General features: G+C 38.7%; 1 pseudogene across 1 annotated transcript in view; it reads right to left on the bottom strand.

Annotated features, from left to right (window-relative positions):
• Positions 1-2,285: 2,285 nt before the first annotated feature.
• Positions 2,286-24,165, bottom strand: part of LOC308420101 (ETS translocation variant 5-like) — a 46,023-nt pseudogene continuing 24,143 nt past the window's right edge. The window contains exon 2 of the transcript in view: positions 2,286-3,336. The product of the transcript in view is annotated as an ETS translocation variant 5-like (transcript). The remainder of the gene's footprint in view (positions 3,337-24,165) is intronic.

The following is a 24,165-nucleotide window of genomic DNA, read 5'->3' as shown; positions in this document are numbered from 1 at the left end:
CTGAGGCCAGTCTGAGCTGCCGAACAAAATTTTGTCTAAAAAGAACAAAACCGGACCAAATCCCCTAAAACCTCATTCCCCATAACTCAGCAATTCATTAACACTGTTTTTCAGGAGTGTGTAAAGGAAAGCAATCTTCTTTATCGTACACAGTACAGAATGTGACACAGCTCCGCAGGATGAACAGAGCCCTGTGCAGGGGAAGTCATTCAAACCAACAGGCAGGCTGCAGCCTTTCTGCAGTGTAGACACCCACACTCTGGAAAAGACACCCACACTTCTTTCTGCATGAAAGGAGCCCCATACCTTGTCTGGGACAGCTCTCTGGGAGGTACAGTGAGTCTGGTGGGAGTGCAACATGGCGCTACTGTCCAGCGTCCTTTGTCGGCATGTGCTGTCACAACAGGAGAGGGACAGCTCAGACTACAGAAGACTCTTCTCAACACCCTCCCACAAACAACATAAATTCATTAAAGAAAACTAAAACCCCAAACCAGTATTAGTAAAGAGAGAAAAAAAAAACAACAAAAGAACCCCCAAAGTGTAAACAGCATTTACAGCAAATAAATCTCCAGCCAGCTGAAGTAAAATACCCATCAATGTATAGACTATGTGTGGATTAGAAAGCTACAAATATGCTTATGAAAGAGTTCTTTCATTAGAGTAAGATGCTAATTAAGACTCAAGCTTCAGGTTTGACACCTCTGTGGGCTGACTAGCTTTGTAGAGGAAAACCTTAGGGTCTCATAGCTCTAAAACGTACCCCTCCATTCCTGTGAACCTCTTTTCACAATTTATGAGCAGGCTGTGGAGTACCTCACTGTGGGATGGCAAAGGATGTCCCACGCTGGCTCGGTCAGCTCTGTGTCCTACACGTGAGGAACACGGTGTGCGGAGTGTGTCAAGGACAGTGAACTCTGGTCAACAAGGAGTCAGGCAGCAAAACACTGGCGCTTCCCGCTGACTTTCCCACCACTTCAAACTCAATTTTTAAACAGCTTTAGTTTGGTTCTTTATAACATTCCCAATATAATACAGCAATCACAATAAAAAAATTAAAAAGAAAATGGTAGCAGGAAGCCATAATGCTAGCTAACACTGTTTTACCTGTAGGTGACAGGTAAGTTTCAGACCCCAGGGAACTTTCTTCAGGGTTCAAAGTTCAAAATTGAAAGAGGAAAGCAAGGCAGATGCCTGGGTTCCCACCAGATGATATTACATGTATGTAGTATGTAGTATATAATCTGCTTCCCAGAGAAGAGAGTTAGTGAGCATGGAGAACTATACACACAAAACTCTCAGCTGTGTCCAGACTGCCCTGCACACTTCAAAATGTACAGATTAGGTCTCAACAGGTTGTCTGGTGCAGAAAGCATCAAGCAGGCTTCTACGTGGCAAAGGGGAAGCTCCAGCCAAGCTCCTCTTAGGGCACAGTCTTCTGAAGTGGGCACCGCCCCCCCTGAGGGACGCAGTGCAGGTACCAAAAAGGGTTTGTTTTTGTTGTTGTTGTTGTTGTTGTTTTTCTGCTTTAAATACCAAAACTACAAAAATCAATTTATATGAACTTTTTCCCCTAAAGCAATTCCAAAAAGCAAATATGATCCAATACCCCACAAATCAAAGCAAAACAAAATACTGTCATATTATTCATCTTTCTAAACCAAGCCACCTGCGCTCAGCCGTGTGACTGGGAGGAGTGAGACTTGATTTACTTATGGGGACCTCTGGGCTGCAAAGCCCAAGAGGAACAGCGGTCTGAGAACCATGGGGTGAGTGAGGGCTACCCTGGCCTCCCCAGTTCTAGACTAAAGGGGAAAGATTTCAGAATGATCTGTAAGAGTTTTGCAAATTTCAAGCCTCCAGGGTCTGAGCCTCCTCAACCCAATCGTATCAACCTTTCCTTTGGGTATGAAGTTTCTTTCCAAAGAACTGTGCAAGTCAAAGCCTCCTGTGAGAAGGCATTTAGTAGTCCATCAACATAGATGGGCGCTAATCTGAACATGCTGCTATGCTGCTCTGCACATACTGGCCATGACAGCAAGGAAGACCCACTCCCATCTCTTCCCGGGAATTGAATCAGAATCACCAGTCATGTGGTGGTTTTTCTGTCTCTCCCTGTTCCCACTCCCGAGCCAAGGTATTTGTCTTTAAGGGTGTCAAATCCAAAGACAGCTTCTCCAGATAAAACTCAAAGGGCAGGCTTTAGGAACAGCGAGGAACACAAAGAAAACCACTGCCCTGTTTGCCTGAATGAGATCTGCTAGCTCTAGAGTTTGGTTGCTCCGTCACTCAGAAATGTAGTAAGCGAAGCCTTTGGCATAGGGGAGGCTGCTGCAGCGATCCAGGAGGTAAGCAGGGTTGTCTTCGAAGTGAGTCAGTGACAGGGTGTGCTCCTCACTGAGGGGGCATTCTGACTCTGCCTTCAGCAGCGGGCGCTCATTGTCTGGAAAGGCCATGGAGAAAAGTGCATCCAGGTCACAGACAAATTTGTAGACATACCGTTCCCCAGCCACCTTCTGCATGATGCCCTTTTCATAGTAATAGCGGAGGGAACGGCTCAGTTTGTTATAGTTCATGGCTGGCCGATTCTTGTGAATACCCCAACGCCGAGCAACCTCTTCCGGTTCTGTAAGCTTAAACTCCATGCCTCAGTCAGTCCAGGCGATGAAGTGGGCGTTGGCTGGGTCATCCAGAAGGGTGACAAGGAACAGCCACAGCTGCTGAGAGCCCCGCCTCTGGAAAGGGAGCCCCTCTCGATACATGGTGGGCTCCTGCTTGACTTTGCCTCCCATTCTTCATGTCACCACACATGTTTCATAAAAATATAGCCTGGAGTCCTTCTCGTATGTGAATCCTTCATGGTTGCTGGAGAAATACCCGCCTCTCATGTAGGGTGACTGGAAGTTAGGCACTTCTGAGTCAGCACAGTAATCTCGGGGCTCCTGCTTGATTCCCATGGGTGACTGGAACCCATGTGCTGGGGGACCAGGCATCCCAGGGACCCCATGTTCATAGAGTGGGTCATGGTATTTCTGCTTGAATCCCTGAAGGGGTGGAGGAGCTGCGGGGACAAGGGGCTCTGACCTCTGACGGTGGGAGCTGGGAGGGTTTTCTCTAGGAACTCCTGACTGAGGAGGGAATGGGCGGCAGCGCTCAGACAGCTGTCACTGAAATCTCTGTCCTGATGGATACCGGCTTTCAGACATTGTCTTTGGCATTTGCAGGAGCTGATGTGGAGGCCGGGGCACGGCAAATGTTCGTTGCTGTGATCCAGGTTCTGGAAGCGGGTCATTAATATTTTTAAAATAAAAACAGATGTGCAATATAATGAAAGAACTGCTAAATATTTTGATTCAAAGTTGCATTAAATAAGAACAGTGATTGACACAGAATATGATGCTCTGTAAATACATGCCAAAGAGGAAGCCAAAGCAGTGAGGGAGTTGCTAATATGAATACGCTCTTCTCTTCACATTTATTTAGAGACCAACAATAGCTGTTATCCTCTTACGAAGTAAAAACCTAGGTGTGTGATCTGTACTGGGTGGAAGTAAAAACCTAGGTGTGTGATCTGTACTGGGTGGAAGTAAAAACCTAGGTGTGTGATCTGTACTGGGTGGAAGTAAAAACCTAGGTGCGTGATCTGTACTGGGTGGTTTGGAGTCAACTTGACACACGCTAGAGACATTAAAGAGAAAGGAGCCGATGTTGAGGAAATACCTCCGTTAGATCCAGCTATAGGGCATTTTTCTCAATTAGTTAGTAATGGGGGAGGGGCCAACTCGTTGTGGGCAGACCCATCTCTAAACTGGCAGTTCTGGGTTTTACAAAAGCTTCTAGGGACTGAACCATCATCCAAAGAATAGACAAAGGGAACCCATGTCTCCAGCTGCTTATGTAGGAGAGGATGGCATTGTTTGACATCAGTGGGAGGAGAAGCCCTTGGTCCCGTGAGACTCCTTTTCCCAGTGTAGGAGTAGGTCAGGGTGTTGAGGTGGGGGTGGGTGGGTGGGAGGAGGAGTATCCTCATGGAAACAGAGGGGAACTGGGAAAGGGAGTAGCATTTGAAATGTAAATACATAAACTATCCAATTAAAGAAATCATTATTCCTTAAAAAAGGAAGGAAGAACAAAAGAAAGGAAAGAAGGAAGGAAGGAAGAAAGGAAGGGAGGAAGGAGAGAAATAAAGAAATCAGGCTAATAAGCCATGGCTTCTGCCTCAGCTCGTATTTCCAGGTTCCTGTCCTATTTGAGAAATTCCTATCTTGAGTTCCTTCAATATGAGCAGTGTAATTGAAGTGTAAGCCAAATAAACTCTTTTCTTGCTTTTTTGTCATTACGTTTTATTGCAGCACTAGAAACCCTAACTAGAACATGATGTTATAGCTAGTTAAATGTTATCAGGATTAGAGGGCATTTGTGTTGGACTCTTGATCATCATAACCATTAATTTGTAAGCCCCAAACTCACTGGTAGAGTTTGTAGTAGTCTAAGAAGTAGAAATTTTGTCTTGTCTCTGGGCCTGGGAAGTGACATAATATTTTTACCTATCTGGAAAATCCTTAAGAATGAACCCTCCCTTGGTCCTCAGGGAACTAGAGTTGGTTTGCCATTCCACAGGTTCTTGGAGTGCAGAGTGCTATGCTCTCTGGAATGGGGTCCTTTCCATCCCACAGTGTGGGCCAGATCTCTGTTATCAGGACTCGGGATCTTCCCAGGGAGGGTTGAGCTTGCAGATCAGCTGCAAAGATACTTTTTCACCTGGACCAAGAGTGAGCCTGACGCATAGTCCTGCCGAGTGTCCAGCGAGGGAAAACGAGTTCTCCTAGTGCAGAGAGTGTGGTGCTGTCTGGAAAAGGGTCAATTTTGGCCTAAAGAAAGAGGTGGATCTCCAACATTAGGACTCAGGACCTGTGGGCAGAGCTCCTGCACCTGAGCCCATAAAGACTGAACTGAGTCACTGCAATCAGAACTCACTGCTTGCACACAAAGAGCCGAACACCCAGAAGCAACTTCCTTCCTGAACCCTCTGGCTCTCAGATCCACAGGAGAGACAGGTGCCTGTCAGTGACAACAAGATCACCTATAATCACAGATAACAAGATGGCAAGAGGAAAGTGAAAGAACTTAAGCAATGGAGACCAAGACAATCTGGCAATATCTGAACCCAGCTCTCCCACCACAGCAAGTAGTGGATTACCAAACACACCAGAAAAACAAGACTTAGATTTGAAATCATACTGCATGATGATTAGAGAGATCTTGGAGAAGCACATAAATAACTCCCTTCAACAATTACAGGAGAACCAGGAGAAATCACTCAAAGAACTACAGGAAAACACAACCAAACAGATGAAGGAATTGAAAACAGAAATAGAAACAATAAAGAAAATACAGAAAGAGATAACCCTGGAGATAGAAAACCTAAAAAAATAAATAAATCAGGAGTCACAGATGCAAGCATCAGCAACAGACTACAAGACATGAAAGAGAGAATCTCAGGGGCTGAAGACAACATAGAAAACATAGACAAAACAGTCAAGGAAGATGCAAAAAACAAAAAGGTTCTAACCCAAAATGTTCAGAAGATCCAGGACACAATGAAAAGACCAAACCCTAAGGATAATAGGTGTAGAAGAGGGCGAAGAATATCAACTAAAAGGCACAGTAAATATCTTCAACATAGAAGAAAACTTCTCTACCCTTAGGAATGAGATGGCCAAGAACATACAAGAAGCCTACAGATCTCCAAATAGACTGAACCAGAAAAGAAATTCTTCCCCAAATAGTCAAAACACCAAATGTTCAAAATAAAGAAAGAATACTAAAAGCAATAAGGGAAAAAGAACATGTAACATACAAAGGCAGACCAATCAAAATTACATCAGATTCTCAATAGAGACTATGAAAGTTAGAAGATCCTGGACATATATCATACAGACTCTAAGAGAACACAAATGCCAGCCCAGGTTACTATATTCAGCAAAACTCTCAATTACCATAGATGGAGAGACCAAGATATTTCAGGATAAAATAAAATTTACACAGTATCTGACCACAAATTCAGCCCTACAAAGGATAATTGATGGAAAACCCAACACAAAAAGGGAGCCTACACATTGGAAAAGAAAATATATATGCAAGAAACCCAAAGGAAGAAAGACACATAAACATAATTGTACCTCTAAGAACAAAAATAACAGGAAGCAACAATCACTGTTTTTTAATATCTGTTAACATAAATGGACTCAATTCCCCAATAAAGAGACATAGACTATCAGACTGGATGTGTAAACAGGTCCCAGCATTTTGCTGCATACAGGAAACTCATCTCAGATACAAACACTACTTCAGAGTAAAAGGCTAGAAAAAAACTTCCAAGCAAATGGCCCCAAGAAACAAGCTGGAATAGCCATTCTAATATTGAATAAAATAGATTTTCAACCAAAAGTTATCAAAAAAGATACTTTTTATTCATTACTGGAGATATCTATCAAGATGAATTTTCAATCCTGAACATCTATGCCCCAAATACAAGAGCACATACATTCATAAAAAAAAAAAAAAAAAAAAAAAAAAAAAAAACCTCATTAAAGCCCAAAGCATATATTGTACCACAGACAGTAATAGTAGGAAACTTCAACACCCCACACTCATCAATGGACAGATCATGGAAGTAGGAACTGAACAGAGATACAGAAAAACTAGCAGAGGTTATGAACCAATTGGAATTAACAGACATCTACAGCACATTTCATCCTAAAACAAAATAATATACCTTCGTTTCAGTACCTAATGGCACCTTTTCCAAAATTGACCATATAGTTGGTCACAAAACAAGCCTCAATAGATATAAGAAAATTTACATACTCCCATGCATCCTATCAGATCACCATGGACTAAAGCTGCTCTTTATAACAACAAAGACAGCAAAAACCCACATACACATGGGAGCTGAATAATGTGCTACTCAACAATAACATGGTCAAGGAAAAAATAAAGAAATAAATTAAGGATATTTTAGAATTTAATAAAAATGAAAGCACAACATACCCAAAACTATGGGATGCAATGAAAGCAGTACTAAGAGGAAAGCCCATAGTTCTGAGTGCCTCTAAAAAGGAACAGGAGAGAGCACACACTAGCAGCTTGCCAACACAACTGAAAGCTCTAGAACCGAAAGAAGCAGATCCACCCAAGAGGGGTAGACAGCGGGAAATAATCAAACTCAGAGCAGAAATCAACCAAGTAGAAATAAAAATAACCATAAAAAGAATTAACAAAATCAAGAGCTGGTTCTTTGAGAAAATCAACAAGATTTATAAATCCTTATCATGACTAACTAGGGGGCACAGAGAGAGTATCCAAATTAACAAAATTAGAATTCAAAGGGGAGACATAACAACAGAAACTGAGGAAATTCAAGAAATCATCAAAAACCTATACTCAACAAAACTAGAAAATCTGGAGGAAACGGACCATTTTTTTAGACAGATACCATATACCAAAGTTAAATCAGTATCAGATAAACGATCTAAACAATTCCATAACAACTAAAGAAATAGAAGCAGTCATCAAAAGCTTCCCAAACAAACAAACAAAAAAAAAAAAAAAAAAAAAAACTCAGGACCAGATTGATGCAGTGAAGAATTCTATCAGCCATTTATGGACGACCTAATACCAATACTCTCCAAACTATTCCACAAAATAGAGACAGAGGGAACACTACTCAACTCATTCTATGAAGCCAAAATTAATCTCATTCTAAAACCACAGAAAGACCCTACAAGAAAAGAGAACTTCAGACCAATATCCCTCATTCACATTGATGCAAAAATACTAAATAAAATTCTTGCAAACCGAATCCAAGAACACATCGAAAATATCATTCATCACGATCAAGTAGGTTTCATCCCTGGGATGCAGGGATGGTTAAATATATGGAAATCTATCAATGTAACCCACAATATAAACAAACTCAAAGAAAAAAAACCCACATGATCATTTTACTAGATGCTGAGAAAGCATTCTACAAAACTCAACACCCCTTCATTTAAAAGTCTTGGAAAGAGCAGGAATCCAATTCCCATACCTAAACAGAGTAAAAGCAACATACAGCAAACCACTATCTAACATCAATTTAAACAGTGAGAAACTTGAATCAATCACACTAAAATCAGGGACTAGAGAAGGCTGCTCACTCTCCCCCTACCTATTCAATATAGTACGATAAGTCCTATCCAGAGAAATTAGACAAAAAAAAAAAAAAAAAAACAAAGTCAAATGGTTACAAATTGAAAAGGAAGAAGTCAAAACAGTACTATTTGCAGATGACATGATATACGTATGTGACTCCAAAAATCCACCCGAGAACTTTTACAGCTGATAAACAACTTCAGCCAAGTATCTGGATAGAAAATTAACTCAAACAAATCAGTAGCCTTTCTCTACTCAAAGGTTAAACATGCTGAGACTGAAATTAGGAAAAAGATACCCTTCACAATAATCACAAACAATATGAAATACCTTGGTGTGACTCTTACTATGAAAGTGAAAGATCGATGTGACAAAAACTTCAAATCTCTGAAGAAGGAAATTAAAGAAGATCTCAGAAGATGGAATGATCTCCCATGCTCATGGATTGGCAGGATCAACATTGTAAAAATGGCCATCTTTCTAAAAGCAATCTACAGATTCAGTGCAACCTCAATCAAAATTACAACTCTATTCTTTATAGAGTTGGAAAGAGCAATTTGCAAATTCATCTGGAATAACAAAAAAACCTAGAAAAGCAAAATCTATTCTCAACAACAAGAAAACTGCTGCAGTAATTACCATCCCTGACCTCAAGCTATAATACAAAGCAATTGTGTTTAAAACCACTTGGTATTGGTACAGACATAGGGAGGTAGATCAATGGAACAGAATAGAAGATCCAGAAATGAACTCTAACACATATGGTCCCTTAATCTTTGACAACGGAACCAAAAGCAACAAAAGTTCAGCCTCTTCAACAAATGGTGTTAGTTAAAGTACCAGTCAACATGCAGAAGAATGCAAATCAATACGTTCTTATCTCCTTATACAAAGTTCAAGTGCAAGTAGAACAAAGATCTCCACATAAAATCAGGTACACTGAACTCTTATTCTCTTGCCTCTCTTGCTCTCTCTCTCTTGTTCTTCCCACTTACGCCTCCTCTTTCCTTCCCCCCTCTATCTCCATGTGCTCATGGCTGGCCTCTTCTCTACTTCTCTCTCTCTCTCTCTCTCTCTCTCTCTCTCTCTCTCTCTCTCTCTCTCTCTCTCTCTCTCTCTTTTTCTCTCTCTCCCTCTCCCTTCCTCCCAACCTTCCACCTTCTCTCTCTCTCTTCCTCTACTACCCTCTTAACTCTCCCATGACCTGAATAAACTCTATTCTGTACTAAACAAACAAACAAACAGGCAAACAAAAAAAATAGGCACACTGAAAGTATTAGAAGAGAAAGGAAGGAAAAGCTTAGAACACATAGGCACAGGGAAAATTTTCCAGAACAGAACACCAGTGGCTTACGCTCTAAGACTGAAAATTGATAAATGGGATTTCATGAGATTGCAAAGTTTCTGTAAGGATAAGGACACTGTTAAGACAACAGAATGGCAACCAACAGACTGGGAAAGGATCTTTACCAATTCCACATCTAACAGATGTCTAATATCCAATATATACAAATAACTCAAGAAAATACATTCCAGAGAATCAAACAATTCTATTGAAAATGGAGTACAGAGCTAAACAAAGAATTCTCAACTGAGGAATATCAAATAGCTGGGAAGCACCTAAGGAAATGCTCGACATCACTAGTCATCAGGGAAATGCAAATAAAAACAACCCTGAGATTCCATTCCACACCAGTCAGAATGGCTAAGATCAAAAACTAAGGCGACAACAGATGATGGCGTGGATGCAGAGAAAGAGGAAGACTTTCTTCCCTTTGGTGGGGTTGTAAACTGGTGCAACCACTCTGGAAATCAGTCTGGCAGTTCTTCAGAAAATTGGACATAGTACTTACTACCTGAAGACCCAGCTATTCCACTTCTGGGCATGTACCCCAAAGATACTCCAACATATAACAAGGGCACATACTCCACGGTGTTTATAGCAGCCCTATTTATAAAATAGGCAGAAGCTCGAAAGAACCCAGATGTCTTTCAGTAGAGGAATGGATACAGAAATTGTGGTACATTTACACAATGGAGTACTACTCAACTACTAGAAACAATGGCTTTACGAAATTCCTAGGCAAATAGATGGGACTAGAGAATATCATTCTGAGTGAGGTAACCCAGTAACAAAAGAACAGACATAATATGCAGTCACTGATAATTGTATAGTAGCCCCAGAATGCTTTGAATAACCACGAAACTCACAGATCATATGAAGATTAAAAAGAATGAAGACCAAAATGTGGAAGCCCCAGTCCTTCTTTAAAAAAAAAGTGTATAGCACCCTCTCAGTGTGTGTTATACCTAGACCTTAAATTTTTAATAATATAAGAGCTAAGAATGCAGCCTTGTGGCAATCATTTGCATTTAAAATTTATTATATTTAATCTTTACACACAAAGAAAACTTTGACTATTTCCATGTTACTTTTCGTTTTATAAGTACTTTATGCTCATGAAACCTGTAAGTTTTCAATTAATACTATCAACCCTTTAAAAAAATCAAGTACTGAAAAAATATCTTCATATAGTTTTATGCAAAATACCTATAAAATCTGTACATTCATCTCTGGTTTTAAAAATAAAGTTGTTAAAAAAAAAAAAAGAATCAACCTGATTTCCAGGAGCCATAAAGATTAATACCAGTAAGAACCTTTATGCTAAAGATGAAGACATCAATTGCATCCCCTTAAAACGGTCAAATTAAATAAGCTTTATGCTCTGGGGGCAGTGGAAGTAGAATTAAGTCTGCTGAACAATAGATAACACAATGGTGTCTGGCCACTGTCCACTCTCCTTACTTAAGGATGTGCTTTCTTTGGAGCTGAAATGAAGTCCTCTAGTCTTTGTACCATGCACTGTGTCCGTTCTTAATTCTCTGAGATAATAAGGATTGAGAGATTGAGAGGAACCCACATCTGTCAAGACTGTGCGCAATTTGCAACTAAATGTGTAATTTCTGGTAGATGCTTCCTAAAACATATGCAAATATAAAAGTGATCTGAATGAAATCACTGAATATTAGGGAATAGGGCAGAGAATCCCAAATGCCATATCTGTTACCAAATTAAGCTTCCAGTCTAAGCACTGAGTTACATTTGGTTGAGTTGGCCAAAGTAGTACCATAGGATTCTCCAAACAATCCAGGCTGTTGCCAAGTTTTTTGGTTTCTTTCAAAAAAAAAAAAAAAAAAAAAAAAAAAAAAACTGACAGAAATGTCCCCATTGCTGACAAAAGTCGCTGTTCAATGCATCAAATGTGAAGATGTCATCCTGGTGCCTACATTGAACCTTCACCCCTACATTCTAGCATCTTCGGTACGGGAAAGGTACTTTGCACAATAACAAAGAGAAACACCAGCCAAGCTACAACCCTTCTGATTGATAATGGTGTCCTTCTTGCAAGATATGCTAGTGCAGTGGTGGTATTAGGCTTGTGTGAATAACCAACCAACATCTGATTTGACTTAAGGCCCACTCCACAAGATATAAAGCATAGTCGACACTTCTCGGGTGACCAAGACCATGAGACTCGATATTGTGTGTGTGTGTGTGTGTGTGTGTGTGTTCATGTGAGTATATGTAACCACAGTAAGAGGTATATGGTGCAAAACTCTGATATAAAGATCTCTATGGGTAGGTCTTTGCAAACAGCATACTGTAAAGAAATCGGCCCCTATCTGAAGGGCGCTGTCTCCCCACTCCCATCCTATCACACACAAGAGTGAGACAATGATGTGACATCTTTGGAAGGAGGCAGTTTTATTTTTTAAATTTAGAAGTTCTCCATAAAATGGTCATTTGAACTACCTCAAACATTCTTTGAGGTGTCTCCTGTGTGTAATATGACTGTTCTTATGCTTGAGGTACTGCAGAGGTGAATCAGTACATCCCAAGCAATAGGCAAAACCAATTTATGATACTAGATTATTAGAAAAACATTAAGAGGAAGTATTGCCCCTCATGAGCCCAGAAAAAGTGGGTAAGTCTGTTCAATTAGATAGACAACAGCAAGGATGCTGTTATGTCAAAAATTCAATATTCTTCCTTAGATCTTTGAGGCCTCTCCATTTCACTCCATCTAGCATCTGGATCGAGTCTTCTTTATGTTACATCCTACAGAAAGAATGTTTCATAAGTCAACCATAGTTAGAATAAGAACTCAAAGAATTGTAGGATTGCTTTGCAAAGCTCAATTTCCCTGAGTAATGAGGAAGCTAATACATTATCAAATCTTTTGTATGCTAACTGAGATACCTGTGATGAAGGAAGTGGAAGCAAGACACTGGAGCTACCTTACCTGACTTCATTACTTCCCATCATCTCTATACACTTCAAGCCTAGAATTGCACACATTTCTCTTTAGTGTCTTTTACCCCATTGACCATCTTGACCTTTCTTGACCTTTAACCTCTGTGAATTGACTTCTCATATGATATATATCATCTTCTGACTTCAATTACATTGTTGTCAAACCCCTCTCCCAGTTCTTTTAGAACACTTTGTCTTTTTGTCTTTGCCTCTTGGTCAAAATTTAGTATTTGATAAGTAATGAGCATTTGTCAAATGGTTGTTGAATAAATATTAGTGTTTAATTGATGAACAATTTGAATGAATTGATTCCTTTATTTTCAATTAAGGAAAATTTAACACCTGTGGCATTAATTCAGCATCTATTTAGGCTCACTTGCCCTATGAGTACGTATATTTATTTAATGCTTTTAGTATATTTATAGACTCATGCAACCTTCAACATCATTGATGTTCATAGCATTCTATTACCCTGAAAAGAAAAATCTATACTATTCAAAGCCCCTTTCCTTTCCTGAAGCCATTTCTTCCATCCCTCCCCCGCTCTGACCAATGACAAATCTATGTTCTTATCTGTGGATTTGCCCATATTAGGTAACAAATGTTATTTTTATATAACAAAATAGCATAGGCATGCTATCATTGTTAAGTGAACATATTTTTCTTAGTATGATATTTTCTGGGTCTAGCCACTTATTGGGATTCCATTTGTTTTTATCTGCTGTATGGATATACCACATTATTTGTTAACTCATCAGCAGACAAACTTTGTATTATGCCCAACTTTTGGACCATAAATAACAAGCCACATATAAGTATTCATTTCTTCTAGGCTTAGAAATGCTAGGCTATATAAGCCTTCCATGTTTCAATATTTGAGGCGCTGTCAAAACTGTTTTATAAAATAGCTGTAATCTTTTTACACCAACAACATCCGCAGAATCTAATTTCTCCACCTCCTCATCAACATCTCCACTTGCTGCTTTTGTAATGTCAGCTAGCCCAATAGAAACGAAGCACCACTTTCAATTCCTAAAGGAGAAAAAGATTAAATCGAGGTTGGGGAATAACTTTTTAAATACTTTTTAATTAATTAATTTTTAATCATTTGAAGGATTCTCAGCAGATGCTTTACTGCTGAGATAAAGCCAACTTGTATAATTGTCAAGTGAAAGGTAAAAAATTATATTTATGTATTATATAAAATACCAAATTAATCAATATTAAAGTTGATTTTACACAAGGAGGGGCACTTTACAAAATTATTTATGTGAGAGATTCTATCTTATCTTGTTATTTGTAACTGAACACTGTTGGATTTGACAATATATTATATATTATTTGGCAATATAATTTATATGATTGATATATATCACATATATACTAGGAGATTTATATATGTATGTATACTGCATAGATTGTGTATGGATATTCTAGAAGAAATTATAATCAAAATTATTTACATTTACTTGGAAATCTCAGAGATACTCAATGAAAATTAAGTGTCTATGCATAAAATACATAAAAAATTAATAGCTCACATAGATACAAATGACCTCTAGATAAAAGATATAGTAGAAAATATAATATTTATAGCAACAATGGAAAAATATAAAGTAGCTATAAAATCCACACATAGTTTTAGCCATAAATTTAAGTTTTATCAAGATAGCCTAAAAATCACAGTACGTGGTATAAAGGAAAAAAATTAATACTTTTTAGACTTTCAAGTTCTTTTTTATTGGATATTCTCTGCATTTACATTTCAGATATTATTCTCTTCCCCTAATTCCATTTCCCCTTCCCCTCCCATTACCTCCATGAACATGCTCCCTCTCCCAACCACTCCTCTCACCTCAGCACCTTGGCATTCCCCTACACTGGAAAAATGTCCCTTGGCTGGACCAAAGGCCTCTCCTCCCATCGATGCCAGCAAATGCTGTCCTCTGCTGCATGTGCACCTGGGACCATGGGTCTCTCCATGAGAACTCATTTAAACTAATTTACAAATGCTTAAATCCCAAATGAATACCTGCAAATCAGCGAGAATAAGATGAAGAAGGAAACAGAATTTGGGGGAAAATGAACATATCTTCAAAGACCAAGAGAGCAAATTCTTAGATTTCAAGATGTTCAAACTTACTCATGCGGGAGAAATGAAAGCTAAAATTAAGATATAAGTTTTGTCACTTTGATGGGCAAAGAGCCAGAGTTTATGTTAGCCATAAAGTGGGAAAACAGGCAGATCTTAATATAGGAAGGAGTGAAACTCTCTCAAGATGTATGAAGGACACATTGGGAATACTTATCAAATTTAAAGTGCATGTATCCACACCCTTTGATCCAGTAAATTCACACTTCATTTTTACATATTTTCATAAAAATTCGTTTCTATATTAACTAAACCCATTCTTTCTACTAGTTTATCTATTACATCATCCAAAAAGTTGACTTTATTTAAAAAAGGGCACTTTGTGAAATTATTTACATGAGAAATTCCATACTTTCTTGTTATTTGTAACTGTAAACTATTGGATTTGGAAATAGGTTATAGTGGAAATGAATGAGAAATGTTCATTTGAGACCATAGAATAAAGTAATTCTTCATGTGGCAGGGCAAGGTGTGCTCTGAGATAGTTTTAGTGGAAAGAAAAACAGAAATATGAAAATGTCAAAGAGGCGCTACTGTGGAACATAGGATATCTGGGGCAAGCAAGCATGTTGCTCCCAGTGTTGAGTTGAAATGGCTTTTGACCTGTTGCAGTTCTGTAGGTATTTTGCCATATGCTACCTAGTGTGTAGGATTCTTTTGTTGACTACAGCTGAATGTCTGTCTTCTTACAGAAGCAGTCAGGGAATAGGAGACGAGTACCATTCTAAGGATGCAGGCGGCCTGTCCTCTGGCTTGGCTCCAAACATCGCATCACCATGGAAGTAGCTCTACATCTTTGACAACAAGATGGTTTCTCTGCTGTATTATCATAATTACCGCAAAGGAAAAAATTGAATGTGTTGAATTCATAAAAATTTATTTAGTTTATGAACTCAAGTGCCCAAACCAAGTTAGCATTTACATACATGTTTATTTGCTGTTATCTTCCTTAAAAGTGAGGCTGCACGGATGGGCAGAGTGGGAGATGTGAGGACAATTTGCTATGAATCTCTGGAAGAAGTAACATGTCACTACAAGAGTATGTCACAGATCATACTCCCTTTTATGAATTTGAAGAGTCACAATGTGAATTTTGAGAGCTATCAAATGATACACACATGTGTATATATATATATATATATATAGTCATATAGGATATTTGCATAGACATGTATGTGTGCATATATATGCATTTCTCTGTGCATGTATATAAACAATTGATATATATCACCATATATTTATGTACATAGCAGATATTAATATATATTAATATATACATACACATCAATATATCCTATACCTCTGTGCATGTGTGTATGCGAACAGCAAGTTATCTTTTCAAACGATCTGCCTTCATGTTTCGAAAGACTAGCATTTATTACTAAGACACTGTCGACTGTATGAACCAGGGTTGCAGACCAGTCCCTGTGTGTGACTGTGAGTAGAAATTAAGAGAACGATAAAGAAGAAAACAAAAAGGTAGAAGTGATTCTTTCTTCATACAGCTCATTTGTAGCTAATTCTCTTATTTACGTCTTTTCATTAATTTTTTTCTTTATGTGTGGATAGCACACGGTTGTGTGCAAGTTCCAAGTCTCATTATGTTTTTTTTTTTTTTTTTTTTTTTTTTTGGCCTTGTTCTTATGTCTTTACTGAAACAGTTCAGAACTATTTCATAGGAGCACTCAACCAAATCCCAGACGATGCTCAACACCAGGTCAGAATTTATTGGTCCAACCCTTTGGCGATTTGTTTTGCTTTTGAGAGGAACAGGTCGATGGTAGCTTCATAATGCTATAAAGTATAGCTATGTAAAAGGCATATGTCTAAGTTTAGAGAAACGAGATATTTCTATCCTAGGACGGAATTAATTCCATCTTCTTTAGGCGTTTATTTCCTGATTTATTTCCCTACCCCCATCCTTTCTTCTCTGCTTCTTCCCTTTCTTGCTTTCTTCATCATTCCTCGTCCTCAGCCAGGCTCCCCTCCCTCCAGTATTTTCTGCAATTGTTTTCTTAGTTGGAATAGGCCTCTCTCCTGCTACAGCTGCGACTCTGTCCCCTGCTGCACTAAATTGACACTTGTGCAAGCAATGGCTCTCGTCAGTCACTCTGAAGCTGCTGCTTCCAGAAGTGTCGATTTAGTGCAGCGGGAGATGAGTCGCCAGCTGCAGAAGTAGGCCACGGGAAAACTCAACAAAGAGTTCCGGAGGATGAGGAGGATGGGGGTGCCAGGGTCTGAGATGAAAACGTGCCGCAAACAGTAAGAGAGACTCCGGAAGAGCAGCAAATTAAAATAATCTCTCCTCCATAGCTCGAAGGTTTGCAGAGGAGGGAGGGAAATTCGCAATCGGGGTTAATTTCCTTTCACTTGGTCTCAAAACACTGTCAGTGACTAGAAAAGAGGACATTTAAAATTTTCTCTCCTTGGGGGACATGTGCTTAGGGGTTATGGTGACTGAAGCCTCCCCCACATTGTGCTCGGACCCTACTGATTGGTCTAAAACTTGCAGTCTGCAATATGGAAGGCTTGGCAAGTCTTGTCTTTCATTTCCTATTGACATAAACACCTATTCTGCTTAATTAAAAGTCCTTGGTGAGTACTAACTCCGCAGGTTGTCAGAAACAGGCTTCCACACCTATAGTATAAGTGTGTCCTTTTAAGTTAACACGCTAAAACCGGAGATCAGGGTTTTTTATTTGAGGTAGCCTGTCTCCATTCCCCTCTGTTAGTTCTGATAATTTTCTATATTAACTGTGGGCATGGACTGTTCCGCAGTGCCCACTGACAGGCTGTGAGAACGGAATTACAACATCCTGTGTGCAACAGCTTTATTGCCTACACTGGGTCTTTTGAAATAACCATTTTTTGATACAGGCCAAATTCAAAAGTGACACTGTGGAAGGAAAAAAAAAAAAAAAGAGGGAACACGTGGTACCGATGCTGGATCCTGACCATTGTGTTCATTATCCGCTCTTGGAGGGGAACTGCTATGGTAATTTGCTTTTCATATGCAATGTAGAATGGAAGTTCTTTTGTGCCAAAGACTTCTGATATAGCTCCCTTAGGGGGGGTGGGGGGGGGAACTCTAGTATCTAGGTCACTTGGCTTTCTTAAACCTGAAATAAATGAGATCTTTAGTAGTGTAGTATCGAGTCTGCAGGACACAGATTAAAGAAGAAAGGCTAAGACAATTGTGGCTAAGACAATCAGACTGGGAGAACTTTGAATGTTGACTTTTATTTTTTACTTCTTATATAAAAGACAAGATGTATGATTTCATCAAGGTGCTTTGTATTCTCTGTTTGCTAAATCTATTTGAAAATATGTTTAGGAACATTTGGGTTAGGTGTCTATTTAAATAGACATTGTAAGTGTCTAGTGCTCCATGTGAAATACTCTTTACTAGGTATGGAAAACGGAAGTGTGGAGACAGACCTGGCCACCAATTTAGGAGGATATAAGTGTGTGATCACTGAAGGTTAGGACTTATTAAGAGCTGCTTCTTGGAACAGGTAGATTAAGAGCATGCCTTGATTGGGCACACAAGAGTACAAGATGCTGAACTCTGGAGAAAGCAATAACCATAGGCAGAAGAAACTCAAAACCAAATAGAAGAAGATAAGCAAGGGGTCTGATTTTCTAGGCATAAAGAGACAGGAGCTCTGAATGTGATAATACTTGGGGAGCAAGAAGGACCTTATACAAGCTCAGTACTTAAAACAAGGGTAGGAAGTTGATTTATTTTTACCAGGGGGATGTAGATAAAACTTGAGAAAAATAACCTAGCAATGTTAGCTCCCTCTCTTCTAGTTGTTCGGTACTACAGAGCTTGCTTGACAAGTAGGTCCAACCTTGATTCTTTCCATTTTATCCTAAATTTATATAGTTTAGCATGGACCTTAGGACAGTCCCCAGGAGACCTATCCACTTTGAACCTTACTTTTAATTTTGAATGTAGATTATGCTCTGAATGTCTTTCAGAGAGGAGATTACTTCCTTCAAATGCTCAGAGTGGTCTACAATTCTTAAGTTTAATGATTGTGTCTAATAAGTGTTTCTTGTATCCTGCTGAGTCTAGCAAGTTAGAAAATCCTCTCCATCTTCATCTTCACTGTGTAAGCACCTATGAAGAGTCTTCTTTCCTTCCTTTCCTCTCTCCCTCCCTCTCTCCTCCTCTTCATCCTTCGATTTTCCTCTCCACCCATCTCTCCCTTCCTCTCTCCTCTTCTTCCTCTTCTTTCTCTTTCTTTCTTCCCCCTCCCTCTGTCCCTCCATCCTTCCACTCTGCTTCCATTCTTCCCTCTTCTTTCTTCCTTTCTCCCTTTCTTTGTCTCTCTTCCTTTTTTCTCTCTCTTTCTTCTCTCTCTCTCTCTCTCTCTCTCTCTCTCTCTCTCTCTCTCTCTCTCTCTCTCTCTCTTTCGTTACTCTCATTTTTATTTTCTGCAGTACTGAGGTTTACACGAGAACTTTGGTGAATACTAGGCAAGCTCGCCACTAGTGAGGACTGTCACCAGTCCTCAGCTTTGTTATTTAACACCATGCCAAATTTTGACCATTTTTAATGTTCTGAGTTTTTAAAATACATTATCCAAGCAACCATCAAGAGAATTCTCACCTTAATACCTCTCCTCCTTCTGACTATCCCTTCAGACCCTACTTCTCCTCTTTTCCTTACTGCTTTTCTTCCTCTGGGCTTCCTTTCCTTCCTCACTTCCCCTGTCATTCCTTTTTTTTTCCTTCTCCACAGCCCTTGAAACTTAAAAGGAACAGGGCAACATCCCAAAGAAGGCAATGCTATTGAGGTTTGGTCTTTTGCTATGTATTATAATGCTAAATACTAAATGTCAATGTTTGGTTGCCTCTAAAAATAGAGAATCTGTTTTTAAACTTGACCCCCATGTTATCCTGATTGGTGAATAAAGATGCTCATAGCTAATAGGTGGGCTGAAGAGAGAAAGACAGAGTTTTTCCAGTTCCTGAGCTTTCGTTCTGAGAGATCACAAGGAAGAAAAAGAGAAGGTAAAGAGAGGAGAAATACCATAGGTTAGGTGAGTTATGAAAACATGGCCACGAGGGCTGGCCAACTGGAGTTAATAACTGCCCAGATGGCAAATTATATGGCAAATTATAATTTGGGGTTGTGAATGGGGAAGTGGATCCTAATATTTTAGAGAGTACATATCTGCTCAACTCTGGTGCTGATTAAGAATTATTATAAATATAAAAGTTGTTTGTCTTTTATCTGGAAACTGAACAATCAAAGCCGGGGTAAAAAAATGCAATTTGAGATTATGTTCTACAAGAAAATAAAAATTTGAAACTTCTACACCCAGAGTTAACTACTGCTAATAATTAGCAGGTTTGCTTCCTTTACTTTCTTCTCTCTCTCTCTCTCTCTCTCTCTCTCTCTCTCTCTCTCTCTCTCTCTCTCTCTCTGTGTGTGTGTGTGTGTGTGTGTGTGTGTATACTCCAGAAGTTAGCCTCAGGCACTTTCCTTGATCATTCTCTAATTTTTTGCAACAGAATTTCTTAGTGAACCCACACCTATTTGATTTAGCTTGGTTGGTTAATAAACAACAGAAATCTAAGCTCAGCTCCTCATATTTAAACTTTGTAACTGAGCCAGCTTCCCATCTCTTCTTTATTCTCTTTAGAAAGACATAGCCTAGAATGTCTTTTGCTCACTTTCCTGCTCCACATTGTTGGTAGAGTACTTACAGCCACAGTTTTACTCACAGCATGGTTTTCTTTTATAATTTCCTTTCGATGAAGCTCCTCATGAACACATGCTTTGTTAGCAGACTATATGTATATTTTCAAGATGTTTGAATATTTGGCTTTTGTGTTATTGATTTATTATAGAGTAGTACATGTATACACTGTTACATAATTTAAGGCCTTGTAATCATATTGTCAAAAAAATAATTAAATAATTATCTAGACATATCCAAAAATCAATTATGAGACATAAAGCAGATGTAACTAGGAAATATATCACATGAGACCTGGATTTGAGTAATCACAGTGATGATAACGGGGAAGGTGAAGATGAACATTTATTAACTTGGAGGGAAAAAAGAAAGAGGGAGACAAATCTAATCTTTATTCCCAAAACTATAGTTGGCAAGTAGAATGCTTGAGAAATAATGATGAATTAGGACTAAAATATAAAGAACATTAAATATACTAAAGGTTAAACATTAACATGTATTTATCAAATTGATTACAAATTACTGCACTGGGTTTTAAATAACCAGTAGAATTTACACATGCAGATACTGTTATTCATACTCCGGTGTTATAATTTGCCTTCTGAATGCTTTGTACTCCAATTCAATTGATGTCTTTAGTGCCTGGAGTAGTGTCTAGTGTGATGTGTTCTCATCTTTCTTAGAGTGGTTATAGCTAGGCATTCGGCAAACATTTGAGCAATGCTCAAGAGAAGTTTGGAACATAACTTTTTTAGACACTGTCTCCAAAACTTAAAAGCTTTCAAAAACAGTTTTCCATAGCAAAACCATTTTATTTTTGAAACTGTATTTGTTTGGGGGTAACAATTAGAAGTTGGCTGCAGCCCAATCTCTAGAAACCCTACAGGTCACCCTTTACAATAGCACACAGGAATCTATAGAAACTATCAATTAGCAAGCATGCTTAGATAAGTTTTAAGCTTAACTGTTATTGTGTGTTTAGTAATTGAGGATGATAAACAAGAATCATACATTTAAACAATTTTACAGTAGTATACTAACAACAGCCAAGTAATTTGGGTAAAAAACCAAATATTCCCTTTCATTCAATTTCATATTTTTTTAAACACCTTTTCCTAGACATCAGGGAACTGAAACAAAACTGTAAATCGCTATCAATCTAATGTTAATATAGGAACATGTAACATGCTGGGCAGTGATGGTATATGCCTGTGATCCCAACACTTGGGAGGCAGAGACAGGTGCATCTCTGAGTTCAAAGCTGGCTTAGTGCACAGAGCAGGTTCCAGGACTCCCAAAGCTATATAGAGAAACCCAAACCAGTCAAACAGAAAATGAGTCTGCAATGTAGGAACTCCAGTTTTATATTCTTAAGCATCTGTTAAATGATAAATAAAAGTTTTATGTTCATAAGACAATATTTGGATGATTTGCACTGCCATGGTTTCTTTTCTTTGATTTTATACATAAACTCAGATGTTATAGGTTTTTCTCTATCTGATTAACCTTTGGGCTGTCACTTTATACATAAGTGGAGACACGGATGAACAGCATCCGGTGAAGAAGTCAACTAGAATACCAAAAAACAAACAAGGTTACAGTCACACAGTCTCTAGGTGCTATTACATAAAAAAAAGACTCATTAAACAAAATGTTAATTATCATAACCTGAAACATCCAGAAGAAATCTCCAACTGAAGCCACATCGCTGAAGATATGTCTTAGTAAGAAAAGAAGATCCAAGTGTCCATAATAGAGCTTGTTTGCCCTTTGACACTCTGGTGAAAATCATTATCATCTTGAGATAATCTTACTGCATCCTGAGGCTGTCATTACCAAATCCTTTTAGGAGTAGAGTTAACATTTATCTACAGTGTGGACAACTGATTTCATGACCACATTACCAGTACGCACTAATACAGGCATAAGAAAGATGGCCCTTCTTATATGAAGAGGAGGTTTAACGTAAGCAAACTAGTGAAATAGAAATTTCTGGCTTCTTTAGTAACTCAGTTGTGTCATATGAAGCTCTATTGGAAGCTGTCTTGTGAGAGAACATTTTGCTGAAACAGACACATGTGGAAATGTTTTGTTGAAGGAAACACACAGGAAGGCATGTGATGCTTTGATGACATGATATTTGGAAAGTGTATAAGTGGAACCCCATAAAACTGAGAGGTTTCTCTTTCATTGAGATGCCACACAGTGCCTCACTGGTCTTTGTTTACTTGCAATTCTTGGCTTCTCTTGCTTTTTTTATGGTCTTTTCTGATCATCATTGGTCTTCCCTTCATAGAGAGAGGTGCGCCAAGGGTCTTCTTATGGTATTCCTGTTCATTCTTGCTTCTTTGGCAGACTCATGCCAATTTGGTGGAGCCTTGTAGCTTCTGCTGGATAGAGTAGCTGCTACTGATTTATGTTTGGTGCTTGTTCTTGGTCTGGACTGCCAGTATCCAGACAATAAAGAGCAGAATTTTCTTAATGAACTACTTCTGAGTAAGTCCACAACCCCCTTACCTCATTAACCTTCTTTCTTCCCTATCTTTAAGGCAGTGGGCTCAAAGGAAGGTTGAAGTATTTAAGAACCCCATATAAGGTAGGTTTTGAAAAAAATCTGAGCAAACATAATGAACAATTCAATCTAGTACTTCTGTGGCGCAAGAGCAGCGTTTTTTGTTCCATCTGAAGTTCTTCTGGAAGCAGTCTTAATGGCTCATGGTTTTCTGGCTAAACGCTTTGCTATACATTTCAGAGATAGATATTTAGGAGGGGTTGCATTGAAACTGAAACTGACTATCCCAGTCACAAGTGCTAGATCACTTCCCTTTCATGTAAGAGAACCACTCAGTTGCAAACCGTGAAATTCACTGTGATTTTTGATTATTACCTGTTTTTTCTGGTGGATGAGAGGTAGTTCAGTGTTTGCTAACCGCACATGAAGTTCTAGTTTTGATAGCAGCATTTTAAAAGCTGAGTGTGGTGGTACCTGCACTGCTAAAATTTAGGAGGTCCAATCAGGAGGTGAAGGTTCCAAGGCAGTGTGGACTACATGGTGAATTCCAGGCCAGCCTGCACTACAAAGCAATACCCTCTCCCTGTGTCTTTTCCTTGAACTTGCAAGGAAGAGTGGGAACACAAATTTTCCTACAGTTGTTCACAAACTTTTCTAAAGATTGTTCTAAAAAGGGACACATATTTTTAGTTAAAAAACAAAACAAAAAGGAAAATCCAAGTGGTACAGAGTTAAAGTGCATAGTTCTACATAGTTTTTGCTTTAGTAATATTCACTTATAAACAGGAGCTTGAGTTTGTTGTCATTATTTTTATTAAATTTCAGTACTTTGTTACAAAAGGTGTTTAGCATTTGAAAATTTGAAAACCATCACAGTGACTGTCCTGTGAGTTTCTATTCTTGACTCTGTGTGATGAATGACATTGAGACTTGTTCATCACATAACTGCTCATTTAAATGTCCTATAGTCATAGCAAAATCCATCCTCAACAACAAGAAAACATCTTTGGGAATCACTATTCCCAATCTCAAGCTATATTACAAGGCAATTGTGCTACTAACTACATGGTACTGGTACAGGAATAGGCATGTGGATCAATGAAATAGAATAGAAGATCCAGAAATGAGCCCTCACATATATGGTTACCTGATTTTTGACAAAGGAGCTGTAAACATTCAATGGAAAAAGGACAGCCTATTCAACAAATGGTGTTGGTCCAAATGGCACTCAGCATGCAGAAGAATGAAAATAGACCATTTCTTATCTCCTTGTACA

This window comes from Micromys minutus (genome assembly GCF_963924665.1).
Source record: "Micromys minutus genome assembly, chromosome: 4".
Lineage (NCBI taxonomy): Eukaryota > Metazoa > Chordata > Mammalia > Rodentia > Muridae > Micromys > Micromys minutus.
This window is presented reverse-complemented; position numbering and strand designations above follow the sequence as displayed.